Genomic DNA, 20,255 nt, shown 5'->3' with positions numbered 1-20,255 from the left:
CATTTGGCTATAAATGCACTTTTGCTTTTGCCTGAGCAAAACTAAATGTGGCTGCATACTTCTGTATTAGAGCTGTATTATATTGAGCTATGGATGTTTGTTAGAAAACATTGGTTGTGAAAAAGTGTCAGGGTCTGGCACTGCTTTCCAGGATGGTCTATACTTTGACTTTAAGATTTGAAATGAGGATGTATGAAACAGACTGGTAGCTGTTGATGGTCACAACTGGGGAGTGAATTAACTGTGGAACAATCTTAATCCATACTTTTGAGAAACGGTCCAGGCAATCGTTCCCTAAAATAAAATCATTCTGAAAAGGAGTAGTTTCTCCCTCCCAGGTAGGACAAGTTTATTTAAATACTGTCAAAACTAAATCACTTATATAACAGAAGTATTTATGCATTTGGTAGATGTTAAAAATATCATGTGCAGCACACACTTTTATTAAAACATCAGAAGAAATTTGATTTTTGAGTGAAGGGGCTGAAACCTCAAGAGAAATATTTCTGGCAGTGCAAGATTATTTCTAGCTTATTTATGGCTTTACAAGATGTCTTGTATGACATGCACTGATCGTATCACGTGCATCCCTTCTTATTATTCTGAAACACTGGAATAAACATAAACACTTTTCACTGCTTAAATGGTTCTAAAGCAAATATTTTGAGGTTTGCTCATCTTATTTCATTAGAAAGCAGTTTGGACCTTCCCAATTGAAAATACTTTTATGGTTTACCACGTTCCACTGGCAAAATTTTGAAGGGAGTGGATTGTTGCACCACCATTTTGAAGAATTTGGACAGCTAAGACTTTCAAGTATCCTGGAAAAGTTGTCTTGGAGGCAACTCTTTTAATCAGTAACTTTAACATGTTTCTGCCAATGTAAATTATTCTGGTCTACTGCAGAACCGTCAATAAATTTCATCAGTTTAATATTTAGTATCCACCCTCTGTAACTGGGAAAAGGCAATGCCATAAGCTAAAAAGAAACACTCAGGATAGTTACAAGTACTTGAGAAATATCTTCAGATCTTTCAACAATTGGACAAGTTATCCACATTCTTTCAAAATGCCTAAAGTTTATTGGCATGTGAACTGCTTAGCTGAATGGATAGATGAAAAAAATTATTTTGCAATCACTTTGGGCAATTTCTTTCTCCTTATTCCGGGAATGGTCTGGTTAATTAGCATGCTTTATACACAACATTTGGCTGTCTGATCTGCACAGATGTACAATTTGTGCTCTGCTGGTGATCCAGCTCCAAACATGCCACACTCCAGCTGCTTTCTGTGTATTGGCAGAAGCAGTATCTTTACTGCTACATTTTATTTTTTTAAATTTTATTTTGTTTTTATTCTATTCTTTATCTTCTTAACTTTATCAGTCATAAGTTAGGGACTTGAATCATGACATTTCAATACAAAACTATTTTACCTCAGGTGGCTTTTCCAGAGATGATGTAATCAATATGATAAAAAAAAACCCTCATGAAAAAATAGCTTTGACAGTAAATCCTTGCAATAAGTAAAAGAAAATTCATCAATACAATTTCATGGAGTCTAAAAAATTGTTTTAACATAGTTTGATTTCTGTTCTTCCTATTTTGAAGAGCTAAAAGACTTTCAAAGTGCTCCATAAGACAGAACATGCTCACCCAGCATTAAGAGGGTGTCATAGATGCTCAGTTTAAATCACAGTCTCAAGGATCTGATGAAAAGACTTTCTTTAAGATTAGACAGGAGATTTAACTACAGCAAAATTACATGACCTTTCAACTTCACATATATTTGGTGTTGCTCAGAGGGAGTAGAGCTGCCCACATACATTGGTGGGTGTCCCCTCCATGGCAGTAGATGGCCATTATCTGTGACATTATTCACTCAGTTAGTTTGGGGTTGGTTTTCTTTTTTCTGTTATAAAGATGCAAACTTCAAACTATAAAAAAAGAGGTGTAGAAAAAGGGAAACACTACAGCAACAGAGTTCAAGGCTAAGTACAGCAGTTACAGAACTTCTGACAATTCTCTCTCCAGCCTGTCATAGTCCCTGGTGTATTTGTCACTCCTCCCACCTTTGTGCCATCAGCTCACTTACTGAGGAGCCATCTGCCCCTGTATTCAAGTCATTGAAGGATAAGTTGAACAGTACCAGGCCCAGTATTAACCTTCAGGTGTACTACTAGTGACAAGTCTCCAACTAGACCCTGTGTCCCTGGTTATGATTGTCTAGGATCTGCCATTCAGCTAGTACTCAATCCACCTCACTGTCCACTCAACCAGTCCACACTTCCCAGTTCACCCATGAGGATGCTGTAAGGCTCTAAACAACTTGATCAATAAGGTTTTTAACAGAGTTTATGGTTTTTCATGTACTCCGCGTTGGATGCACAAGAGAAATAATGACAAGATATTCTGAAGAAGTCAAAACAGCAAAAAAATACTTTACTGGCAACTTCAGAAAATCAGTGAACTTTGGCAAAGGGTTTATAACAAAATTCAAGGAACATAAAACACTTCTCAAAGTATTGACTTGGCCCATTCAACTTAGCAAACTTTAAGCCTATTTGATTTCAAGTTACCCAAGAATTCCAAATGCTAGTTAAAAGAAAAAAGAGAGAAAGAGAAGATTTAGAAAAGTACATATATGCCTACCCACTTCTGAGTCCCAAGGATGATAGAAACTCCAAGAAGTTGAGTCCAGACAATATGACAACCTTGTGTTCAGCCTTAAATAGCCCTTTGCCTTCTTGGGCCCTTCCCCCAGATGGGAATTCCAGTTGTTTGGCCACTCAGGTGCTGGGTTAGAGACTCCAGGGGCAGGTGTGGACCATTACCTCTGCTGTGCCATGATTGGTAGCTGCAGGGCTGGGATACAGGCTCCAGGGGTGTGGGGTAGGGCACTGCCTCACATGGGCCAGGCCCAAACTGTCCCTTTCCCCACAAATGCATCTCAAAATGTCGAGGCATTAGTCATTCCAACCTCTCACAGATGCTCTGAGACAGAGTTGAAAGCCTTGCTTAAGTCAAGATAGACAGAATCCACTACTCTCCCCTCATTCATTCAGGCAGTTGTTTCATCACAGAAGGCAGTCAGATTGTCAAAGCATGATTTACCTGTAGTGAATCCAGGCTGGCTATTCTTGGTCAGCTTGTCATCCCTGTGGATAGAGATGACCTGTAGAATGAGGTGCATCATCACCTTTCCGGTGATGAGGCAGGGCTGGTTGGTTGGTACTTCCCTGGGTCCTGTTTCTTGCCCTTTTGGAAGATGAGGGTGATATTTGCTTTCTACCAGTCCTCAGGCACCTCTCCTGATCTCTACAACCCTTCAAAGATGTTCATGAATAGCCCCACTGTGCATTCTGTCAGTGCCCACAGACCTGTGAATGTCAAATTTTTCTAGTTCTCTAACCCAATTGTCCTTGACCAAGGGAAAGTCTTCAGTCTTGAGGCTGATGGTGACTTTCCTGTGTAAAGTCATACTTTGACTAGTAATATATCATCTCTGACACAGAATTGCTATAACACTTCTCTGAACACACCAACAGTGTTATTAATCAAACTGTTTATATACAGAATGCCTTAATCCATGATATATTTGTTTTCTTCTAAAAATTGTTGGTTTTCTTCTGACCACAATTTCTGGTATCCCAAAGGAGCACCTGTTCATATTTCCATTTTTCTTCTTCCAAAGAAAGGACAATTATTACAAAATCTATGACTGTAAGATTAAGGTCATATTTTGTTCAAGCAGTTTGAGGGAGTAAAGTCACATTCTGTACAGAAAAAAATAACCTGCAGTACTATCAGAAGTAGCAGAAGTAATGAAACATTCTGTCATCTAAAGTAGACCAAAATTTCATATGAAATATTTATGCAATTATAGAGGTGATAGTGGAGTCCCTAGAAATGATAACTGCAAGGTCTATTTTCTGAAAAATGTTGCCGCCTCTGAATCTTGTGCATGTAGGAGTAACGCTTTTAGTGTATTTTTATTTAATGTTATCATAAGATAGCACTGACAGATTGGACCATAATGGCAGCTTATAGAAAGATTTTATTAGACAATATATTTAGGGATCAAGATGACCCCCCATATTCCTCATTGCCTTTGTGTGCCTGGGTGCCACTTAGACATAAGGAGAAATTACACAGGAGCAGGAGGAACTCTCTGCTGGGATTAAACCCAGTAATGGCTTTAAACTAAAAGAAGGTATATTTAGATTAGATATAAGGAGGAAGCCTTTTACAATGAAGGTTGTAAAACACTAGAATAAGTTGCAAAAACAGGTGGTGGATATCCCATTGCTGAAAAAATTTAAGGTCAGTTTAAATGGGGATGTGAGCAACACATCTAGTTGAAGATATCATCACTTGTTCCAGGGGGGTTGGACTAGTTGACTTTTAAGGGTCCTCTCTAGCCCAAATTATTGTATAATTCTATGATTCTGTGCTTCCCAAGATGGCCATGGTGCCATGGCCCTGGGGCAGGGTGAGACTGCAGGGAGGTGGGGAAGCCAGCAGGGCAGCTGGAGTCAGTGTGGTCATGGCCTCAGGCATGGGATGAGCCCTGTCCTGATGCTGCAGTGCCTGCCTGGAGCAGACATTGCTAATAAACAAAAGCAGGGCTATGAAGCTAAGCATGTCTGGTCTGCCTCAGTCCAAGAAAACAAGGGTTTTTTACAATTTAGAGGGGTAGAATGGTGGAGAGTGGTCACACTGGCTTTACCTTTGCTCCCAAGAGGAAACATTATAGTATAGTCATAAATGTCAGCACTGTGGGCCAAGCAATAACTTTTAATGTCATCATAACCAAAGGGCATTTAGAAAGTCTGTGAGGGAAGTTTGGGACTCAGCCATATATATGCACATCAGCTCATATATAAATTCAGTCATTTCTTAGACTTCCTCAATAAGAATTTATTTGTACTTCAAACTTAAAGTATGAGATTTATGACTTTCAAGCACTGCTTAGCAGTAGCATGTAGCAGCATGTCTGCTTTTCTATGCCATTGGAGGATGGCATTTCCATTCTCTCATCTTGCCTGCTCACATTTTAGCTCCTACTGAGACAGCACCATAATTGCCTCCTTCTCTAAGGATGGATACTGGCATGTGAGTACTGGCTTGCTAGGCACTGAAATGAGTGCCAGAGCTTTTTTCTCTTTGGCAACCAAACTTCTGTCTGATGTAATAATAAACCTTCATGCGTGATTTGGGACAAATTTTAATTAAAGGTTAGAAGTTAAAATCCTTAATGTTCCTTTTTGAATTCCTAGTTCCCGTCCATTTAGACTTAAGCACACTTGTGTATTGTGGCAGAGCCTTGCAATACAGAGCAGAGAAACTATGGCTTTGTTTTGGACCTGTTGGGACAAAACACCTTTCTGTGCTAGAGGAGAGAGAAAAGGCAACGGTGAACAGCTGAGGAGATGCAGAAAGAGCTGCTGACCACCTTGAACTGAGCTCTCCATTGTTGTATATGTAACCAGAGATACTGATTCTTGTCTGAATGCCATGAGCTGGCCTTCTGAGTTCCCTCTGTGCCATGTTGTTCACAGCAGCACAGGGAGCTATCTCAGTTGCCTATTCAAAGTCCTTTTACAGCAGGATTATGGGGCTGACTTTTTCAAAGTCTACCCATATCTCATTTTCATAAAAAGCCCCAACAATTAGAGAGAAAAGGGAAGACAGGTATTCTGTTCCAAGTTCATTTTGTATACGCTCATAGAGGAAGGAGCATATTGCACTTCAATAATTATTTTTTTTATTATTGTTTACTCAAAAACCAGAAATATGTTGGTTTTACAACCACTAACTTTTGTCTCCTACATGTTCTCCAGAGTCAGTTTGTTGTCATCCATAACTCATTTCTTTGGTTTTTAGGTGTAATGGCAGAAGATAATGCGTTGTTGGTTATAGATCACATCAGAAGAATGAGCCCTTAGGTCGTGTCTGGTAAAGTATTGTTTGCTTGAATAATAAATGAGCTCTTATAGCCAATGGCACTTTCACATAGGTATCCTAAGTGATGCAAGGGGTAAAAATAAAACCAAGGCAATCAACAGATTTATCCAGGCCCATTCCTGATGGAAACAGTTATTTCAAGCTTTCTACTGAGTCACCCTCAGGTTCAACAGGCTGACTATTAAAGTGCAATGGGGCATACTAAAAACATTATTCAGTTCCTGCAAAATTACTAACTAAAGTTGCAGACCCTGGAAACTCTCCTGTCTGCTGCAGACAGCTTTGCCAACTCTGAGCTGCTGGATAGGGAGGTCTCAGGCCTTCCCTGAAGAGGTCAGGTTTTATGTGTCCATAGACATCTGCTTAAGTCCTCTGACTCCATTGTCTTTATACCTTGATATCTTGATTTAAATAGATGCAATTTTAACTTCTAATTTTATTTTGATGAGGTGTTTCACTCTCTTGAGTGACTTTTCAGGAAGCAGGAAGAAGAAAATTTTATAGGTTAATGAATTCTTGAAAGAACACATTCACTTACTTCCTGAAGATTGAAATAAATTTAGGCTCCCAAGAAATGTAATTTCTGTAACACTGCCTTATTTTTCCTGTACTGGGACTTCTTTGGTGAAAGGTTAGGAAATCTTTTCCTTTGTTGCCCTTTCAGGACAACAACAAAACTAGAGAAGATGAGATGTCCCATCTTCCTTTCCCTAAGGAAATTGTCCCTCAGGAGGAATTAGTAAAATCATAGAGTCATCTAAGCTCGAAAAGACCTCCAAGATCATGGAGTCCAACCTTTGATCAATCACCACCCTGTGAACTAAACCATAGCACTAAGTGCCACATCCAGTTGTTTCTTGACCAACTCCCTGGGCAGGCCATTCCAATTCAACCTAACCCTCAATTATGACAACACAACACCATAACCAGACCAAGTATGGGATGTTTCAGGTATATGCACCTCTCTTCATTAAAATATTTAAAAGTTTCTCTGGGTGTTTAAGAAATCTGCATTTGAAAATATAAACCTACATAACCCTTGTATTTCTCTCATGCAATTCAAAGAGCTGAATAAATTATGGGTGTTTTTTAACCACTTAATTCCCACAGACAGTCAGTATAGAAAGTTTAAGAGATTCATTTCAATCAAAATAGACATCTAGACTGGTCAAAATACTAGCCATTATAAACTATATCTGATGATTCCTCTTTCAGACACTTTATTAGTAATCTAGGTATTTGAGCAGGAAACTTGAGGTTGAAATTATAAATTGATTTGGAAATATTCACTTGTTCAAAAACATAGGCACCAAGTAAAGCTCTCCAATGTCCCAGTTTTAATTCCAAAGACATATTTTATCCTTATTTCAGTATATTGTGTGTGAACTGCACCACTGTTTCTCTCTTTCTCTTGCTTTGTATCTGAGGGGCGGAAATTAAACGTAAGATTTTTTTTTCTATAAACTACAGCTATCAACTGTTTAATGCACCAGAAAAAAGATGGAAAGACATTTGGAGGATCATTTCAAATTTCCTGTCAGGGCTTCAATTCTGTTGATATTTGTGTGTGACAAAAATCTAAATTTTCTGGCTTCTATTGGGAATATTAAGGCAAAAAAGCTGGCTTCACTGACTTTACTGGGAACAGTCTTCAATCAGCAGTGCTCACCCCCAGTGAACTGACTGGCCATTAAAAGAAGGGGGTTCAGAGCTCAGGACAAAAACTGTATCTCAGTCTAGGATGAAATGAGATCACTCCTTCTTTTCTTCTGCCCCCATTTCCATAATTTTTTAAGGAAAGCTAAATCCTCTTCAGGCTCTCCTCCCTGAATTTGATGGAAAATTGTTGCAGTAGTCCAATATGGCGACAGACATGTGACTTGGCCAAAGACAGACACTTCCTAACACTGTCAACATTGATAACAAGTTTTAACAGTCTTCTGGCTGTGTGTTAACTTGGCAATTCAAACCATTTGCCTTCAAGCTCAAATTGCTCTTGCCTCCGAACCAATATCACTTTTTTTATATTTGGTTAGAAATTTAAATTTCTTCTTTTTGTGCTGGTATTTACTTCTGTCAGGCATTGGCATCCCTGACCAAAATTATATCTGCTGCTGAGCTATGCAAATGTTTTGTAAAAGTCCTTTTTATAATAAGGATGGCATAACCTTGTCAGTTTAGGCTTGAGGTTGTTCATGAATCTATGTTTTTAAATAAGAGATGTATGTGTTCATTCTGGCTGTCCAAGGTCTGTCCAAAATTAAGAAATTAAATGAGTCTGGTGTTTTGCAATGTGTTACCTTTTTATAGCAGGTAAGTGTAGCAGGAAAGGACCCTAAGTGGTGTAGGGGCAGCTATTTGCCCACGGGCTAGTTACTGGAGTGATTGTACTGAAGTTTTGTCATTTGTGGTATTCTATTCTAGGAATTTTCCCTTATTCAGGAGTTTAGCACCCATTTTTCAGGTTTTGGAGTACATACTCTAAGTAGAAAACCACAATATCTGTTTCCATTCTTTGTCTAAAACAGCTAAATTTTTGTAATTCTTTATTTGTAGGCTGTATTTCAAATTGTCCTTTCTAAGAGTCATAACTGACACCAAATTTCATTTAAAGTTTTCTTAGCCACCAAAATTGCCTCTTCTCAACCCATTTTGGTTTTTTGGTTGGTTGGTTTGCTTTGTTTTGGGGGGATTTTCTTACAATGAAAGCTACATAAACAAGAACAATGGTCCCTGCAAACAGTTTTGTATTTACATTGTCAGTTTTGTTAAATCTCAAGAAATAGTAACATCTTAATCTTGTTCTTCAAATTGAAAGAAAATGCCTTCTATTTCTCATTCTGTTGACAGCTTTCTCTACATTAGTGTGCAGTTACACAGCTGGAGTGAGATAGGCTTTAGGATATACAGAGTGATGTATATTTGGATGTCATTTGCTTAGGGACCCAGGCAGAGGAAGAAGTTATAGGTATGAAATGAAGTTAAAATACTATTGTTTATTTAATTGTTAAATAAACTGTTGGGCTACGTTGTGACCTTGAGTTACTTAGCACATGCATTGACTTAGTTGGTGAGAACTGATCTTTCTCTCTCACTGCGCTTTGTAGTTGCACAATACACAAAACATTGCCATGTCTGGCATGTTACAATGATGCAGCCATCCTTTCAGCAGTGTTGGGATGCAGGGGAAGTATCATCATCTCTTATCAGGTCTTTTCTGAGCTGCTTTATGTTCTGTGTTCTGTGGTCTCCAACAAAGAAGCACAGATGTTGTCCATGTGTCTATGCCTTATCCATGACTTTCCTGTCACATCTTTCCCTTTTTCTGAGCTTCAGAATGCTTCAGACCACATGCATCTTTCTCTCTCTGAGTTATATTTTCACTGCTTCTTGTCTAGGTTGACAAATCCAAATCTTTTCCTATCAAAAGACACATCTAAATGTGCAGAAGACACATTGAAATTTATTTCCAGGTCTAACACCCATTGCAAATGCTGTACCAAGTAGATATCCTTTAAAATTTTACTTTTCTTCATAAATATTGTTATGAAGTGCATTATACCTTGTTCTCTTCCTCTCTTAATCTATCAGCAGATTGCTAGCAATAATTAATTTTCTTTTGTACAAAAGAAGAACTATTGTGTCAACATAACAGAGATATACCTGCTATCATCATGCACAGCAGTTCAGTTTACCAATCTAACCATGGATAAACTGTATAGGATAGTCAAGTCTTAAAACCAGTTAGTATTGATTTGCAAATCTTTCATTTGGTATAATTTAGAATTAATTTATAAAAACATGATTTTCCTTAAGGTATCGAGTACAAACATTTTTAAGTGTGAAAAGAGCCTTGGAAATAAATTCTAGGGTTTGTAACCTATGTGAGAGCACAGAGTTAATAAGGAGCTTAAGACTGGGAAGGCAAATGTATAGACAAGGTTCTTCTCCTTCCTAGTCAGACAAAAGGAATGGCTATTATTCAGTTCATAAAAGGATTCTGAAACACATTAACATAATTAGGGGTACAATGCTGGTCCAAGTTTTATTAGCTATTCTAGTGCCACCACAGCAAATTCAGTATGATTTTTACCAGAAGAGATTCTTAGCAATGCAATGCCAAGTACAAACGGAAAATACATTTTCCCCCATTTAAAAAAAATAAATAATTCCAAATATTTTGATGGTGTCATGACAAAAGCAGCTGCAGTCTAAAACTCTGCATGTAAATAGTCTTAATGAGGGGAAGTGTCTTTAACAGATGGGGTGTTGCAAAATTTTAAGGGAAAAAATCTTCACAAGCATTTTTTAAGAATTTCATGAGAAAATGGATAGATGCACACTTTTTACAAGATGAAGGGACAAGAGCTCCTGCCTTTTCCCTCAGGCTTTCTTGTTTCTGGTTTCAACTGAAGAAGAAGGTAATTGTAAGCAGCAGACTCTTAGCAACAAGTTGAAAGCTGTACTGACTTATTATAGCCCTCGGTAGTTGCTATGTACCTAGTTTTTCTTCTTGGAAAATAAATGGCTTCATTTACACCAGAAAATGCTGTTGAAATATCAGACAATGCAAGTTCACTTATAAATGACATGATTTGGTAAAAAATTTTACAAAATGGACAAACACAGGTTTGTAGATAAAGTGATGTTGGAAGTAGATTTCATCCTTCCCATGATGATGTATTGGTGTCATCCTCAGGGTTCAGTGGCCTTTTGTATTTCCATAAGGCCTTTAAATGTCTCCTGAGCTGGATGAACCAATTACCAGCTATCAAGAAAAAAAATCTTCCAGCGGAGTCTACAGATGGTAGTATTTGACTTTGGGGGGAGAAGTTTTTCCCCACAATGTACTGAATGCTGATTTCTAGGCAGATGCTGTTTTGTGCGATGCCAGGAAACCTGAGCTGTGTGTCACCCACATCTTCCACAAGTACCTGTATGGCGTCAGCAACCACATCAGTATCCAGGCTCCAGCACTGATAAGGTAAGGCAGTGCAGGCAGATACGTGGATTTGCTCAATCCTGACTCCAGGGTCACCTAATGTGGTATACTCAAGGCTAGGCTTTCACTGATCCTGATTCTGTCACTATAATTATGTTCATTATTTGCCTGCTGTTGAATTAAGCTCTTACTTATTTCAAGTGCTTGAGCTTAGCTGAAAATGAGTTTTGAATTTCCTGATGGGATCAAAGGTTGTGAAACTCTTTTCTGAAAACTCAGACCTCGCTACATTAATTAAATCTTCCTTCCTCTGTAAGCCATTCTTTAATAGACATTGAGTCATTAACCTTCCTCTTTCTTTCATAATGTGAAGAAAACTCTTCAACCTCTAAAGCAAAAGCACATTTCTTTTTAGGACAATGATGAAAGGATCTTACTATTTGTTTCAGTTGTGGCATAACGATTGGTAATTTTATATCTCTCTGGCATGCTTAGATCTACTAATTATTAAATGCATCCACATCACCAATGACTTTGTTTTCCTTTTTCACCTACTTATTTTAATATAACTTAAATATCTGGTGCTGTCTCCATCTGGCTTCTTCTGTAAAAACTGTGTTCTTATACTTAGTGCTTTATAAAGGTCCTAGGGAGACAGGCAGCCTATCTCCTGCTCTGCCCAACTCTATGTCCTGAAATGCCTTTAGTAACTCAGGGCACATTTCACTTTGCATTCATTGGCACTTTGCTGCTCCAGGACAGCCAAGTAACTGTCTTGGGGGAAGGAGAATGTGCTCATTAAGGCAGAAGTTTCTACAGGAATACAGTAGTTTTACAAGGTACTGCCTATGAACTGACCTGTGATAGCTCTTCACATGTGTGTTTATACAACTGATGAATACTCACATTATTAAGTTTTGCACACTAACTGATACCTTAATAGAAACTTTCATTATTCATGAAGCAAGAATACAAACACAAGGGTTAGGTACATGCTTTCTTCCATTTGGGTGTATTATTTCTTGAACAAGAATTACAGGATAAGAGGGATTTTTTTCTCCCACAGACATAATCTGAATTCTGGTTGTTTTCATATTGAATAGTTGAGCCTGAAAGGGGATGCTTCCCAGTGCACAAAGCCAGTCTGAAGTCCTCAGTATCACCTCAATCCTGTGAGGATCCCTCACCAGAACCAGGTGGTGCAGAAGCAGATAAAAGGATGAAGTGGCTTAGTCTGGAGAAGGCCACTGGCACCTGTCCATGGTTCTACCACTTGGATCAGGATTGCCAAACCCTTACCTACAGCCCCTGATGTTATAGTGTCTGTTCCACCCTTGAAAATCAGCAACTCTTCAGCAAGGTTCTGCCTTATAGAAAAAAATTATACAACTCATTCTAAGCTTTGCAAAAATAGTTGTAAGAGTGAAACAACACATGTTGTCTCCTGCCTTTGCTGAGGCAAAGATTGATGTACTTAGGTTGTCATTTGCAGCTTCTGGGTTTCTGTTTGTGCATGTGACATAACATGACAGAACGGCACATCCAAACACTGAGAGGTTTCTGCCTTGTACAATGCAGCTCACAATTTCAGCTCACTCCTAATTTGCAGAACAATTAATAGTCATCAAAGTGTAATTTAAAGCTACCAATAGCTGGAATATTGTAGTGACTCTTTGGTTTGCATCTGTGCTTTGTTCATATTGAAGCATTTGTGCCAAGACTGTAATTTTTCTGTTGTGCTGTTGCTTTTTGAAATCTCAGAGAGCTAAAAGAAGTATTTTGAAATTGTTGCCATTATTATTTTACAAGTGCACAGTATTTAGTGTTCAGGAGCATGACTTGAGCTTGATAATATAGTCAAAGACTATGATTGTACTTCAAGTTGAGATCATTCTTTTAAAGTCATAAATGTCATTCTAGTTTCTTCTGCATATCATAGTACAGTCTATCATCTAAGGACATGGAAGAAAAAAATGGTATTTTGTATCTATTCTCACTCCCGTATCATTCATACACATGTGATTTATGACATCAAGACATTCATTTCAATATAATGAAATTTATTTTTGTCCTCATAGGATTATTTTAAGCAAGAAATGTTTGGAGAAAATATTTAATTTGCCAGCACAGTTGAAGTATTCAGCAAGGCAATTTGATTGCATTAAAATGTCTCCAAGAAAATAACATGCTTGGCTAACACATAATGCATAGTAAAAACTGCTGCTAGCAATTCTTGTCAAGCACTGAAAGATGTTATGTCAAAATAAAATGAAAAAAATAAATTAAAAAATTCTGTTCATATATGATTCTTCTTACAATTCTCTCTTTTTTAGCACATTGTAACCCTCAAGAATCTTCCTCTCTCCTTTGCTCGATATAAGTTGGGTTTTTAAATACGTATGAAACATCAATTAGAAGTTGTATAAATTGCATGTGTTGGGAAAAGGCAGTGCAAATTCCAAAGATCAAAGCTCTGTATTATGGAGTTCACAGCAAGCTCGGACCACAAGGTTGTCTGCTGACAGCTGGACACCACCATGAAATCCCACTCCCTTACCACTGATCACCTGATGCAGTATTTTGGGAGGGGTTGATGAGGAGATCAGCTTGACGTCCCTTAGAAATGGAATTCAGGGTCTACAATCTATTTTGCTGATTCACTCCAATTTCAGAAAAATTCTTTGTGTGGCATTAAATCTTTCTGGAAGACTAAAAATGTGGAGGGGAAGGAAGGTAGGGAGGAGGAGGAGGAGGGACTCTTGGACATTGGGAGTAGTGTGAATATTTAAGACTTCCCTCAAGGCCCCCTGACCTGCAAGGCCCCCTGATTTGAGACAGATTCCCCAAATCCTGCTTCTCCTGGAAGGTCACTGATTTAGCTGTGAATCTCCATAATCTTCCTTGTGAGCAGGTTGGATCTCCAGTGGCATCAACAGCTCCCACCTGTGCATTAGCGGGCCATGAAGAGCTAATAGGATGTGCCTTAGTGCATTTATTTCGGCTCTACAATACAAATTCTGCACAAGAAAAGTCAAATCCTTGTTTAGCCGTGACCATTTGGGATTCAAAGCAAACCTTGATCTTTCATGTGGATAGAATTTGATCCACATTGTTAAAATTGGCCCAAAAGAGAGGGTACTTATTTGATTCCATGTTTGGGTCCAATTATTTTTTCCACCACAAGGCTTATGGGGAATATGGAAGAACAAAAGTAGAAGCAAATGTATATTAGACAGATCCTTGGAGTTTTATTTGCTTTAGTTCAGGATTTGCAGAGGCTAGCTTGTATTGTTGGTAATCCCTTAATATGGTTGCCTCTGCTGGTCTTAAATTGATGACTCAGAAGTGATAGCACTCTGAGACTGTGAAGATCAATACATGTGGGTTTTTTCAGTGCCCTTCGTTACTTTTTGTGGTTTATTTCTCTCTTGACTAGCACATGACTCAGACTCTTGGACTGAGTTCCTTGCAAGTCCACTTTGATAGCGAAATAATTGAAAACTTTGCCAAAGGAAGATAAAACTTGAAAATATGTTATCTACAAGAGTTATGTTGGTTTGTAGTTCTTCTGAGCTGCAGCAAACTTCTTCGCAACAAATAGTTTTACATTATTTAAAATGCTATGGAAATTAAAATTTTCAACCTGCCTGAAGAAAACTTTGCTCAGGGACATACCTAGGTTCCTTTCTGGCATGCCAGCAAGACATGACAAAAGCTGGTAGCTGACTGGTAATGGTGATCAATGAATCACAGCTATGTAGAGGAAGATGTTTCAGGGTAGAATAAGGTGCCTGTGGTCTACTAACAGTGTCTGAAATGAAATATACCTGTGGAGGCTTTTTCCTTCTGGGAAAATAAATCATACCACTACACTTGGTAGAACTGAGTATTCCAGAGTGGAACTGGTCAGAGTAGTATAAACATTAGTGAAAATTATAACATTTGTATTTGTTCTGATTGCATGCTGTAGTGATAATAATATTCACAGTCAGGGACAGCTCTCATCTTATTGGGTTCACTGCAGAGCATTTCCAGCCCACTCCTCAAAAAAATTTTTACTTTAGTGAAAGGAGTTATTTACATCAGTGTTTGCTGCTTTTAATTGTTTAAAGTAACAGCACGTTTCTTTTGACAAGGGTGATGTCAACAGATATGTACCTGCAGACAAAAGATACAGATTTTGCTGAAATGTTGACAGAGAGATGCCCCTCTAAAAAATGTATGGGTCTTGTACAGACCTCAGTGGGCACAGAATGAGGGTAACAATGAGCTATCTGGTAGATGAGGAGGGGTTTAGGCACTATCAGCTTCCCAAGGCTAAAGGCACTGGAGCCCCAGTTGCAGAGGCAGAGAAAACTATCTCCTCATCCAAACTGGCAGCTGCTGAGTTTCTTTTCCCTTGTCCCTGTAAATGATCGTGCTGTGATGTCAGTTAAACTTCTCTCCAGCTTTAACAACTTGTTTAAATAAAAAAAAAATGTTATAAAGAGCTGTTGACACCTCAGGGATATCTCTGGAAGACTTTGTGTTTTGAAACAATTTTGCAGATGCCGTATTAGAAAGACTTTGGCCTTCTCCACATGATTTCTGCATTTTATTTACAAGAGATGCTTGCATAGGAACATGATCGTGTTTCAGAATGACATTTTTTTGCTCCTGCTTATTCTTTATTTGAAATTCTCACTTTCCAACTGACTCCACAGCCATTATGTGATTCACTCCGCTGTGTTACCAACTGCAGCCCTCTCTAATGTGTTTATAACACCTTTACTAAATACATTTTTGAATAGAAATTCCTGTTGGATGGAGGACTATAATTTTCATTTATTGTGGTGAGAATATCTGTATAATACAGCTACAGTTGTATTAGCATGAAGGATGCCTCTGTCTATAGAGCAATGAAATATACTGATATAACAACAGCTATAGCACCACCAAACTGCAGTCTTTGAACAATATTGGTTTGGCTGATGAAACAGCACTGCAAGGAAGCTCAAATTGCTGGGATGATGGAGATTTCACAGACTTTTTCTTCCTGCGGTTGAAAGAAATTTGTTCAGATAACTTTGTTTTACTTTTCCAAGACTATAAGGAAAAGTAAATAGCTAAGGCCATTTTCTGCACAGTACAAGCACAAGCACAGAAGGAGGTCTCACAGAATGGAGCACAGGAGAGGAGGCAGTAGGGCAGCGCTCACCCCAACCAGTGCTGCGCCAGGGGGAAGGATTCATCTCCTCCCCAGCATCCAGTCCTGCCCTGGGCCCCATCTCAGACCTGTTTAAGCCATTATGCCTGAGCAGCAAAGAGGATCAGAGCACTCACTGGACTGGACAACAACTGCCTTCTGCCTCCAGTATCAATTTTCACCCACCTTGGTGAATGAGCTGGGGAGGTGAGGACAGCTCCAGGCAGCACCCATGGCTCAACCTGCCTTTGTAGCCATGGCCCAGGGCATCAGCTGGCAGGTCAGCAGTGAAGGAAGAAACTCAGATTCTGTCAATGACGTCTTTGAATTTTCAGACAATGTAGCATATTTTCTTCTGTAGTCCAGTCTGCCTTTACAGAGCAGAATGCTTGGTCATACAGGTACATAACTCCCAGCTGTCACTAGTACAGGAAGAAAAGAAAATGTATGATCAGAGTTTTTCTTTCAGGAAAACTATAAAATCATAGACAATCAAGAGGAAATATGAAAGCTTCCCATAAAATTAATTTGCATGACTTTCTATTGGTTTGGGTGGTAGGCACACATATGATTTCTTTGTATAGGCTTCAGCACATCGGAATGAACCATGGGAGGCATCATGTGCTTGGAACTGTTGGAACTTTAGCAGAAATGTATTTTACCAGCACTTGGAACAATGAGTTCTGCACATACCCCTACTACATACAGCAGGAACAAATGAAATAATGAATGAAAATTTTATAAGGTTGTTTCTTTGTTTGTTTTTTTCTTTTTCAGGAAGATTACGCCATACCTCAAATTCTGATCTGTACCCTGGATTTTTTCCAGCTGAGAGTGAGAAAACAAGATATTGATTCTGTGAAGATGTTTGAGTTGATTGCTCAGTCTTGCAGCAGGGTTTTTCCCAGGAGCTATCAAACCTTAATACTCTCTGAAAAGCAGAAGGAAGAGTTTTGGTGCAGGCTCCTTTTTACTTCTAAATAAATAAGTGTATTAAAAAACACCCCTAAGTTCAACCCATCTTCTCTGTATGCTCCTTACCAGATTTTTGTGAATGGAAAATTGTTCACTGAAAAGGACTGAAGTTTTTCCTAACCCTTTAGACTGTAAAGAAAAGCAAATAAAGTGGAGATAGTAGCATGCAAACATTCCTCTTGAAATGTAAATAAATAACTTGGACATTCCTCTATGATGTTGCTTATGTCACTGTTGATTAGTCATATTTCTATAATAAATGCCTTGAAAATTCTACACATGCTTATTAGTGCCAGTGAAAATATTCTCTGGTCTTCCATTTAACTTTGGCATATTATGTACAAAAGACCTATTCTCCTAATTTAAATAAATAAACAGAAGTTTGCTCTTTGCAAACTGTGCATGGTTTTGCAAAGCCATTCATTAAAAAAAAACTACTAATGTACTGGTGTTTACAGTTAGAAGATCTTGTAGTAAATTAGATGTTTGTCTAGGGCAGTTGGAAAGAAACCATATATTTACATTTTTTTTTTATTATGCATATTTATTTAAAAGTCAGTTATACTGCTGTATCTTAATTCCTGAAATCAATAAGATTTTCATGACATAAACATATTAAGAAGAATTAATCCATGTAAGATTTTGAATGATAAACACGTTAAAAAAATTTAAATAAGAAGACTGTTTATGAATTTTCTTAAAATGATTATTCATTCATCTAGAATTATTACAATATTACTGAAAGAACAAAATGCAAGGTTTTTTTCTTACACAGTGTGGATAAATATTTTAAAACCTTTTTTCTGCAGACAGGACGGTTTCTAGGCATATATATGATGACAAATGGAAAAGAAATCATGACAGAAAAATAAAACTCTGATTGAGTTGGGATATGTATCTTTTTATTGAATTCTTCTTCCTCTTTTATCTTATACTATGCTCCCTCTTTTTTTTTTCTTGCTATATTAGTAAATCTGGGTTCACAGACTATGAGAGCTTGTCCCAACCTCCAGTCTTGATGCGGTGGCAGAGTTGTCATAAATTCTATTTAAAGGTACACTGATTCCAGCCTTATTACCATAAATCTGTGGGGCAACCTCTTTTCCACACATTAGCATGAAGTAGAGAAAGCCTTCTTTATGGCCAGGCTCATGAAAAGCATACAGTACATTTCTTATTTGACCATTCAAAGTGAATATAATACTTTGTGCTGAACTTTAAGTCTTGGGGTAAAATAGAGACCTCCCTATCTACCTCCACAGCCATCTTCACCCTCTGTATCTAGAGGCTAGCCTTTGGCTACCCACTCTTTTGGGCCTTGTCCCTAGCTTAAAAACCCTTCTTAACACAGGCCTTGCATCTAGGACAAGAAACAACTTTTATGTCATCAGTTGCAAGGTTGTCCTCTCTCTAGTCACACATGATCCTCCAAACGACTACACCTCCCAAATACAGACCCTGCAGTCCTCTCACCATAACAATTACTGAGCCATGGGCTAAGTTCTTCCAGGAAAACAGGCTCAGCAGAAGCACAAGATCAGCCCTTGGTACTGCCTCATGCTACAGGTTTCTGGATTATTAATCCACCATTCCTCATGTGGGCACGGATTGGGACCTTGGGCCTGCACAGAGTGTGCAGCAGGAGACTTTTGTAAGGGTGATGATGACTGACAACCACCTCAGTGTCTCAAAGCACATCTGTTTTCATGAAACAGCATAAGTTAAATTTATTTACCTTCACAGCAACTCAATGTTTATGTTGAGAAGTGGGGTTGAATGTCATGGATGAGCAGGGCTGCATCACACAAAATCCTGCTGCCTGCCTCTCAGTGGAAATAATCCATGAGATCCCGTACACTGTCAAGGTGCTGGAGAAAGGAGAGAAGAGCTTATAGTGACATGAGTAAGTGTGCTAAAGCCCTGTGCTGCCAGCAGTCGCTGTGTCTGGGCTCCCAAGTGAGCTCTCAGATGTACACCTTGGCTGTCTCCTAACTCCACACTGGCATGAGACTCAAGCACACAGCAGCCCCAAGTGCCCTGGTTTCCTCAGGAATTAAAGCCCTGCGACAAACAGGAGCCTTCATAAACACCCAGCTTGGCCTCAGTCTGGGCAATTGGAGACAACCTGCTCCTGCTGTGATGCACAGCTGGAGATTAGTTTGGGTTTTTGTCTTTTTTTTTTTCCTTAAAAAGAAAGAGGTTGAGAAAAGCTCACTTCTCATCTGACACAAATCATGATGTCTTCACTGTGCCTGATGGGACTTAACTGATTTGGTTTAACTTGGGATCTGGAATACTCTTTAGTGGCTGTATAAATAATCTGCAGGATTCCTGTATCAGGACAGATACTGCATTTCTGAATCTGGTGGCAATGTACCGCATAAACAAATGGTAGACCTTAACCACCAGACAGAAAAAATCATTCCATGAATTATTATTGTAACAGGCAATAAGCTCCATGGCCTTTGACTGGGATTTCAAAAGCAGTTTATTTTACTGCCCTAATATTCCCTAATGGAACTGTATATGACACAGAAATGTAATTGTTCTTTAAAAAGCAAATAGCATGAGCTTTAAATTCAAGAATTTGCATTCATAGAATTGGGAAATTCAGCAGCAAAATGTACCCCCACTATCTCTTCAATAATCTTCATGTAATCTTCACATGTCTTCTGTATCAAGATGAGCTTAGACCATTCCAATAGAACCCAATCATTTTCATCTAGGTAAAGTAATGGTGTTGTAGGTGGCATCTTTTCTTCAGTTTAGGAATCTCTAGAAAAGCTAAAATAAATATTTATTGATTCTCCAGGAATTATTTTTAGTGTGTGTTGCCATCTTAAGAGTACTAGTGAATACCAATGACATTATCTGATAAAATTGCTCCCACTTCACTCTAAACTGGTGTGTCAAAATTACATCAGTACTTTGCAAGTTGTTGCCATATGTTAGTAACTGATTTTAGTAAAATTATTGCAAGTGGGTTTTTTGTCTATAGGGTCCCATGACCTCTCACAGATGCGAAAATTTTAGCAGCTTTCAGAAATTAAGACAATATTTTTACTCTTGCATTTTTTTTTTTTCATTTTGAACTACAGAGCACTGAGGAGATTTTGTAAGAAATGGTTAAATTTTGAGTTCAGAATTCTTATTTCCCAAGCCACTTTCCTTGTTCATATAATAGTTC

This window comes from Zonotrichia leucophrys, chromosome 3, assembly GCF_028769735.1.
Source record: "Zonotrichia leucophrys gambelii isolate GWCS_2022_RI chromosome 3, RI_Zleu_2.0, whole genome shotgun sequence".
Classification (NCBI taxonomy): Eukaryota; Metazoa; Chordata; class Aves; order Passeriformes; family Passerellidae; genus Zonotrichia; species Zonotrichia leucophrys.
Note: the sequence above shows the minus strand (reverse complement) of the source record.